This window comes from Miscanthus floridulus, chromosome 18 (genome assembly GCF_019320115.1).
Source record: "Miscanthus floridulus cultivar M001 chromosome 18, ASM1932011v1, whole genome shotgun sequence".
Lineage (NCBI taxonomy): Eukaryota > Viridiplantae > Streptophyta > Magnoliopsida > Poales > Poaceae > Miscanthus > Miscanthus floridulus.
Window position 1 is genome coordinate 75,771,229 of NC_089597.1, and position 8,872 is coordinate 75,780,100.

At 49.1% G+C, this 8,872-nt stretch overlaps 1 long non-coding RNA gene and 1 pseudogene across 4 annotated transcripts; one reads left to right on the top strand and one right to left on the bottom strand.

Moving 5' to 3' along the window:
• The first annotated feature begins 973 nt into the window (after positions 1–973).
• LOC136521784 (uncharacterized) lies at positions 974–4,634 on the top strand. 4 transcript variants are annotated; one of them, XR_010775672.1, is made up of 4 exons: positions 974–3,593; positions 3,856–4,158; positions 4,238–4,328; positions 4,418–4,634. It is a non-coding gene; the product is annotated as an uncharacterized lncRNA (long non-coding RNA). The 4 variants fall into 4 exon arrangements; XR_010775673.1 differs by having other exon boundaries at positions 3,856–3,897; XR_010775670.1 differs by having other exon boundaries at positions 974–4,158.
• Positions 4,635–5,677: 1,043 nt separating this feature from the next.
• Positions 5,678–6,468, bottom strand: LOC136524033 (agamous-like MADS-box protein AGL61; annotated as a pseudogene).
• Positions 6,469–8,872: the final 2,404 nt, after the last annotated feature.

An 8,872-nucleotide genomic window follows, 5' to 3' on the forward strand; every position in this document is an offset into this window, starting at 1 on the left:
CTCCATCCCGAGCGTCAGGCCGCCGCGTCACCATTGCCGGGCCTAGCCCGAGCTCCCCGACCTCCCACCACAGACCACCTCCGGTTCCATACGCTCCACCGTTGGCACCGCAGCAACACCACGAGACCGCCCCGCTACTTCTTGTCGTCGATCCGTGCCCACAACGACATTGCCGCGCTCTCCCAAGCGCCGCCGCCGCCATGGCCGCACCGGGGTCGAGCTCTTCGATCAGCCCCGAGACACCACCGTTCACTTCGCCGCTTCCTCCGTTGGCATCGCAAGGAGACAACGCATCCAAGCAGCAGCTCTTTGGCATCAATCCGCGCCTAGAGCACCTCCTTCCATCCTCACCGAATCTCGCCGCCGTCGCCAAGTTCCGCTCTACGCAGCAATAGCCGCGACCAGTACCCTTCCCGGCGTCATGGGCCCCACTAGCGAGTTCGTCGTGGACCGCTCCTCCTCCTCCGCCACTCGCCGGCCTTCCTCAGTGGCCGGAACACCAAGTTCGGCGAGCGCCTGACAGCCGCCGACCACCTCTGCTATGCGTGCTGCTGCTGCTCGCGGGCTGCCGGCGTGCTGCTGCTGCTATGCGTGCTGCTGCTGCTATGCGTGCTGCTGCTGCTGCTCGTGGGCTACGGGCGTGCTGCTACTGCTGCTGCTCGCCGTGGCCGTGGCCACGTCGGGATGGAGAGAGATGAGGAGAGGGGGAAGAAGAAGATGACATGTGGGGCCCGCGTGTCAATGACAGGGAGATGAAGTATACGTCTTTGTATACGTCTGCAGCTGGGCCCAGGCTATGTCTATACGTATTTAGTGGCATTTTTGTGGGAAACGAAGAATTATAATGGCATGTTTCCAAATAGACAAATAGTAATGACGTTCTTCTGAAACGAAAAAATTATAATGACATACTTTTTTTTTCAACGGTGAAATCTTTACCCACCCGCCGTACCCACACCCGCCGCGTCTCCGCTTTTGCAAAACCGCCGCCTCCCTCCGCCTCCGCAAAAGTTGCCCAGAGTCCTCGCTCCCTGCCCGCGACAACCACCGCGCTTCCTTGATGTGTTCGCGCTTCCTCGCTGTGGCGTATCCTCGCTCCCTGCCGGGACGGACGACCTTGCGCACGTGGAACCCCGCGGCCGGACGCGACCTCGCGCACGTGGAACCCGGCGGCCGGACGCGACCTCGCGCACGGCTAACCCGGCGGCCGGACGCGCCTGCCGGCACGGACAAGGACGACGGCGCTGTTCAAAATCAGCGCCCTTTTCCATCTTTCTCGAGCCACCAGCCGCCCCCTCCCTGCGCCCCTGCCCCAGCCGTCGGCGTCGCGGCTCCGCGCGACCGTGTCTCCGCCGGACCGTCCCCATCCGCCCGCTGACCACTGACCGCCCGCTCGGCCTCGGCCCCATCCCAGGTAAGCCAAATCGATATCCGGCACCGTTGCAGCGAAAGCCCTGGATCCATTTGATGCCAATCCAGCCTCTGCCGCCCCTCCCAGAAGCAGACACCATCGCTTCTCTTGCTCCCCAATCCTCACCCTTTGGAATTCACTGACAACACGATTGGCATCCTGTCCCGCCACACCCACAAAGGATTCACCGCTGGAGATATTTTGCTCCTCGCTGGCCAGCAGTACCTCCGATGGTCTGTACATTCGTTTGGTTTATTCTCACGGAACTGCAAGGTCTAAGACTGACTCAACGCCGTGACCAAAACTCAAAAATGGGTCGTTCACGGTGCTTTTACCGGCAAAAACCAACGGAGTACCCCAAATGAGCGACCTATTTTGGGTTGGTACCGACGCCCGACGCAAACATGCGTCCTCTCTTCGTCGTTCTGCGTCTCCACCCAGGCGTGCTACTGAGAGAGCGCATGCTCGTGCGTCCTCTTGCTCGTCCGCCATGGACGCTGCCTGAGCTCCGCCGGGACGGCGATTTCAGCCACCAATCTTGAATCCAAGAGTATGGGAAGGAAGAGGAGAGGTAGGGGATGCATGCAGGCTACCCACCTCGGTCTATTGCTGCTTCAAGGAGGAGATCGACTCCGCGAACTTCACCTCGGGAGAGAGAAGCTGAGAGAGAGGATTTGTGAACTGAAGAAGAAGACAACGGTGGCGCATGACGGCGTCACGAAAGAGGCTGTGGGCGTCGCCTTTTATAGGCCGGCGAAGCGGGAGCTGTGCCACCGGCTACCGGCTCGCCATGAATGGCGTTGCTCTGGCCGGACGACGGGCAAGCAGGCGAAGTGATGGTCCGAGGCCGGCGGAGCTCGCACCCGCGCCCGGCAGAGCTCACGCTCGCGCTCGCGTCCGCGCCCGGCGGAGCTCGTGCTCGCGCTTGCGGCCGGCAGAGCCCGCGCTCGCGCTTGCGGCCGGCAGAGCCCCGCTCGGCGGAGCTCGCGCCCGCGCTCGCGTCCGCGGCCGCCATCCCCTCCGGCAGCGGTGGCCTGGTCCATGCCCGGCTTCCCCTCACGCTGTTGGAGACAGATAAATTTTGGATGGCCACGCTTTCACTGTGCATGATCCAAAGAGGTTGTATTTGGATCCTCTTCGTCTTATGTAGCAATGTTTGAGACTCAATCCCAACTACTGTGGGAGATTATTTAATTATTTCTTCCCTGTACATTCGTTTGGTTTATTCTCACGGAACTGCCAGGTCTACTGTAGCAATGTTTGAGACTCAATCCCAACTACTGTGGGAGATTATTTAATTGTTTCTTCCCATAGTAGCATTAATCTCCAATTTTGGATCTTGTAATGATTCTGCCAAAAATGCATTGCGTGTTATGCTGCAATGCATGGGTGCTATGGTGGGAGAACTGCACAATCCGTTGCTGATGCTAGCGATTATTTGTGCTCATCAAAGTAGTATAATATAATGATTAGATCGAGAAGTATACTGGGATTACAATGTGTAAAAGTTGAAATATTCCACAGGAATATACATCTAGCAACACCAATATAAATGTCTGATATGCCGCATGCTCGTACACTGCAGGGTGTGTTACCGATTGATGTGTCAAATTAGGCATGGAATTGTAAAATTTAATGTCACGTCTTATTTATATGTGCTTCTGAATTGAGCTCAGTTATACGCCGAATATAGTATCTTGACCGAATAGAGTATCTTGATATAGAATATCAGTTTTTAGACTTTCTCCTGCTGTAGTGCCAGGTTCAAAATGTTGGCTTGCTTTGAACAACAGCAGTTCAAATATAACTGTACCTTTTTTTGTCTCTATGGTTCCGCTCTTATTCTTGCATTCATATGCCTTTCAAGCTGCAGATACAGAAAATTTTCATCATTGAAAATAGGCCATGATCTGAATCTGTGATGACTACATTGCATTCAGGAGACGCACTTGACAACAATGATGGTCCCGGTCAATGTTTTCAAAGTCGTCCGATTAATCGCGATTAATTACGATTAATCGTTCTAATCGGTCCCTGCTGACTCATTAGGGGTACCGTCGACTTGTACAAGTCGTCCGATTAATCACGATTAATCGTGATTAATCATCCTAGTCGGTCCCATGGCGACTAGGTTCGACTGGATGACTTGAAAACATTGGTCCCGGTACATTCTTTATGCTACGTGAGTGTACACCAAAGCCAAAGCATTTATCCTCTTACTTTGCATGAGCAAGAACTAAAAAGTTTGTTTGCCTCCATGGATAACTTGCAACATATTTTTAATTGTCATTTTGAGATCAGAATATGCCTATATATTCTGAGCTCTTATCATGAAATGTTAAAGCGCCTTCCTTCCATATATTTTTTCAGTGATAGTCAAAAAGAAATATTTGGCATCAGGACCTCGATGCTTACACTTGATATCTGTTCAATTATCCTTGCAGATATCTATCAGAAATAGTTCAGATGCATTAGAGGACCTTTCAGTAAGGTTTTCTTGAAGTGCCTTTCTATAAACAAATACAAATTTAGCTCTTTTTTCTTGTTCAAAGTAGAACAATGATTTGTTTTAACTTTTAACAGCCCTCGGTCACAATTCACAAATCCTTGTTTATCTGTTTTTTTAGTTTTTGAATTTGAAAGGGCAGCGTGTGTTGGGGGCATGCTGCAGAACCAATGTTGGTGGATTTCACATTACTAATTTTCAGGGGCAGCTTCTCTCTCTAAAATATCCTTATCACACATAGGTGATAGCAGTATACTTCTGAAGTACTTCAAAGTGTTTGTTTTTCCTACCATGTAACAGTACCATTTTACATTGAACAGGGCAAGTATTACATGGGAAAAGGCTGAAGAGCTGAAGAAGAAGCATTGTTATATAGCTCTTGATTATATGGCAGAGTTGCGGATATCTAAAGTCTGAATCTTGTATATATTTTTCTGTTCTTATATAAAGCTTTGAATTCTTGCATTCTTGTTTTAAATGAATTTGTATAAACTGCATAGGGCTCTGGGAGGTAAATGTGTTTGGGAGCGCTTGCATTTTTGGAACAGCAACGGTAAGTGGACATTGTGCCAAATTTCTCATGTTTGATCGATGTTGTGTTTGTGTGCTTATATATTGGATGGCAATTCTAAGCTACAACGAACTTCATTTGGAGAAGCATGAATCTTCAGTTAATGCTGTGGAAGATGAGAATTCAGATTCTTTGATCACCGAGTCTATTTCGGACTTCATGCTTTTCGAGGTGATTGACATCTCATCCATATACTGCACAGTAGTCCAGCCAAATGTTTCATAGTGAATCATCATGCTTTAAAAGTTTCGGTTTGGAAGCTCTTTCTATATCAGTGTTTTCCTAAACGCTAAACGGTAAACAGTCGGTCACCTACCGTTTAGCCATTATGCAGGCAAAACGTCCCATTAAACGGGCTAAACGGCCAATTAAACGGGGTAAACGGGTGATTAAACGGAAACGGCTCACCACCGTGTAGTGTTTACACGGTGTTTAAACGGGCTAAACGGCCGTTTAGGCGAACAGTGTTCTATATATATCATTTGAGTGAGTTTTTTTTTTTTTTTTTTTTTGTCATACCTTTGTAAACAGTTTAGGTTGGGAGTTCTGTATATCATTTTCATCTAATGTAATAATAGCAATAAATGCTGGTATTACGGTAGCTTGATTTTGCCTAAACTTATATCAGCTGCTGTCAAAACTTTATATCTGTACCTTTATAGAAAATTTATTAGAACTCTGTTGTTCGCCTGCAACACGCATCGAAGGACCTGCCTAGGTTCCTTGACGCATGAGACAACTTTATCTTTTGCTATATATCAGTACATAGTTGCAGGATATAGGATGTTAACAGGAAAAGTGTTTTCTGATTTTTCAACAGAATATAAAATTTACATTCTTTTATTTATTCTTACTGTGGAGCCCACTTTATTTGTAACTTCTAGCTTGTATTTAGATTTATTGCTGACCAAGTGATTGGTAGGGTCAAGTTACCCGTTTTTTTTAGAAAAAGGGTCAAGTTACCGGTTGTCCTTCTGATTAAAGAGGTTAGGCTATTGTTAACACTACGCTTCTGTATGTACATGTGAAAATTCTTAATAGGGAGCTGTCAGCTTATATTGTTTTCTATTTCTTTGTACTATGCTTTTGTATATGAAAAATGTATATAAACGCATTGTCTTTAAACATTTTTAAAAAAGAGAGATTACTTGTAATGTTATTTTTACATATAACCATGTAGAGTTATATGTTATTTGTATTGTCTTTTTTCAATTTTTATAACATATTTTATCTTGAGGCAGCACCAGACCTTAGTTTGTACTTGTGGATGTGGCAACATGGATTGTATTGTGGAGTTGCTGAGGCGCTGGAGCTGCGAAGTGAAGACCGGCAGCTCGGCCTCGCCGAGCACCCCGACGTCCATTTCCCACCAGAACCGCCTCCCGGACACCTCCACGGCCTGCAGCACCTTATCCGGTCGTTCCGCGCCTTCTCCGCCTCCACGAGCGCCCTGGTCTGCTCCGTCTCCCGCGCTCTCGCCTCCATAACGGCACGCTCGGCGGCGACGGCGCCCACGTCCTGGAGCGCGGTGAGGCCCTCGCCGGCGTGGAGCAGGGCACAGCGACGGAGCACGTGGTCGACGGAGGGGGTGCCCATCACGAAGGCAATGCCGCCGTCGTCGTGTTTGCGGCGGGGCGCAACGGGCACCTCCTTTCCCTCGGGCTCCGTTCTCTTGAAGACGATGATGGCAACATGGGCGCCGCAAAGGAGGTGGAGCTCCGAGGCCTTCTTTAGGAGCCCGCCCTTGTGCTTGCACTAGGTGACCTGGCGGCTCTCCTTCTCGATGCGGCGGATCTCAATTTTCTGGCGCCACCTGTTAGTTGATCTCCACCAATAGGCCCAACGGTATATTGGGTCCTTGCCTCTGCTTCCTGATCGAAGGAGCCCAACCCTAACTGGTTGGTGGGCCCCTGTCGCACAACACATATATAGAGGAGTGGGGAACTGGGCTTGGGTCACGAGGTTGAATGGAGCCGCCATCCCACCTACAGAAAACCCTAATCCGATCCTAAAGAGATGCTGCCAGCGACGGGATGTGCCCACCGACGACCGCTGTCGCCTCTGCAGGCCATGGGAACACCACTGGATCGCCACCTCGTCTCCTCACCGGCCGCGCCTAGCACCGGCGTCCGCGAGGACTACACCGAGCCGGAGCTGTCTCTACACTAGACGCCTACTACGCCGCGGCACCGGCATCTACGCGTCGCAACAGAGAAAGGCGAGGAGGCTTACCGGATCTACGGTTACACGTAGAGAGGTAATCATCGATACTAACAATGGTACCAGAGCTAGGTTGCCTCTGTGTAACCCTAACCCAAACCGGGTAAAAGAAGAAAGAAAGAGAGACCGGGGTGGCGGACGTCATTGTCTACCGGTCACCACCGCCACCGTGCGGGGGGGGGGGGGGGGAAGAAAATAGGATCCATTCGGATCAGAGAAGAGATAGGACCCTCGGCTCACGAAGCCGAACCCTAACCCAAGAACAGAACAGATCCAATTCGGATCTAAGAAAAGAAAAGAGTTCCTTTCAGATCTAAACAGATAAAGGTTCCCCAAGCCTAACCCTAACTGGGTGAAAGGAAGGGCTATCGGCACTTCAAGCCGAACCCTAAACCCGTAAAAGCCTTCAACAGGAAGAGAAACAGTAGAAGAAGAAGAAGAGTGGATTTGGATTTGGCCAAACCCTAAGACTAACCCTAATTTTAACCCCAACCCCAAATCGGGTTAATCCCAAAAGAAGAAGGGGAAAGGGGAAGAAGAGAAAAGAATCCGGGTTCAACCGAACCCTAACCCTAACTCGCATGGAGAAAGGGAAAGGGGAAAGCCATTCGGATGAACTCCAAAAGAGGAAAAGAAATCAAAAGAAACGAACCCTAACCCTAGATCCCCTTTTCGGGTGAACAAGCAAAAAGAAAAGAAAGAAAATGCAACTCAAATCCGAAGGGGAAGATCCAAACCCTTGTTCGGATAAGAGAAAAGGAGATACAAATCCGAAAGGGGAAGGGGTGGATCTACCTCGCCGTGCGTCGGGATGTTCCTTCGTCGGCGCGGGAGAAGAAGCCGAGCCGGGGGAGCTGGCTCGTCGGGCTCAGAGAAGAAGCCAAGCCGGGGGAGCTGGCTCGTCGGGCTCGGCCAAGGAAGCGCCGCGGCCAGGCCACTCGACGACGACGTGCTCACCCGTTAGGGAGCACGCGCGATGGCGAGGGGGCCGGCGACGGCGCCATGGCCGCTCCACCGTCGTCGCTCTTGCTTCGCTCGCTCTCGGTCGCTGTTGCGCTGCGCTGAGAAGAGATGAGGTAGAGAGAGGAGAGAGCGGCAAAGAAGAGAGAGAGAGAGAGAGCAACGAAAGGAATGAAGCTAGGGTTTCGGCCGACACGGTCGGTCGGTCTTTTTGTTCGGGCGAGACGGCCGGGCGACCGTCGGATGCGATCCGACGGCGGATCGCGATCGGGCCAGCGAACTGGCCTAGGCGGGCGCGAGCGCACCGTGGCACTTTGCCGGCCCAGGCCCAAGTTGTGGCCTGGGTGCGGCCTGCGCGCGTGCGGACAGATGGGCCGAGCCGGTTTTGACCGTTTTGGGCCGACACAGGAAGAGCTAGAGCCTGGCTTTGTATTTTCCTTTTCTAGGAAAATTGAAAAATGGAAAATTGAAAATGCAAATTGGCTCAAAAGAAAAATAGAAAAAGTAATTTTTCCTGTGGGTAAAATTCAAGAAATTGAGTTAGAGTTTTTCCGCTGCTAAAGAAAAATTATATTCTCCAGTGATTTTGAACCGACGTGATATTTAACTGGAGAAAAGGAAAGTTTTTCCAGTAAATGTTTATTTCCTGGAAATTGATTAATGGATTAAAGAAAATAGAAAAAGCAATTTCCCCTGTGGGTAAAATTCAAGAAAAAGAGAGTTTTTCCACAGTCAAAGAAAAGTTGTTTATACTCCAGTTATTTTGAACCAATGTGGTATTTAATTGGAGAAAAAGAGATTTTTTCCGCTGCTAAAGAAAATGTTGATTCTCCAGTTATTTTGAACCAATGTGGTATTTAATTGGAGAAAAAGAGATTTGACATGATTAAGATGTTGTTATTTTCTGACCAACATTGTTAATAATAATATCGTAATTTTAATGATTTATGCATTAATTCTATTTCTGCCAAACGGTGATGTAGAATTAGTGTATAAGAACAGATGTTAATTTTAATGATTTATGCATTAATTCTATTTTTGCCCAATGGTGATATAGAATTAGTGTGTAAGAACAGTTGTAAATGTTAAAGATTTATGCATTAATTCTATTTCTGCCCAACGGTGATGTAGAATTAGTGTATAAGAATAATTGTATGTTTTGATTTTGACCAACGTTGGAATCAAGGCATGCAAATGGTGTTAT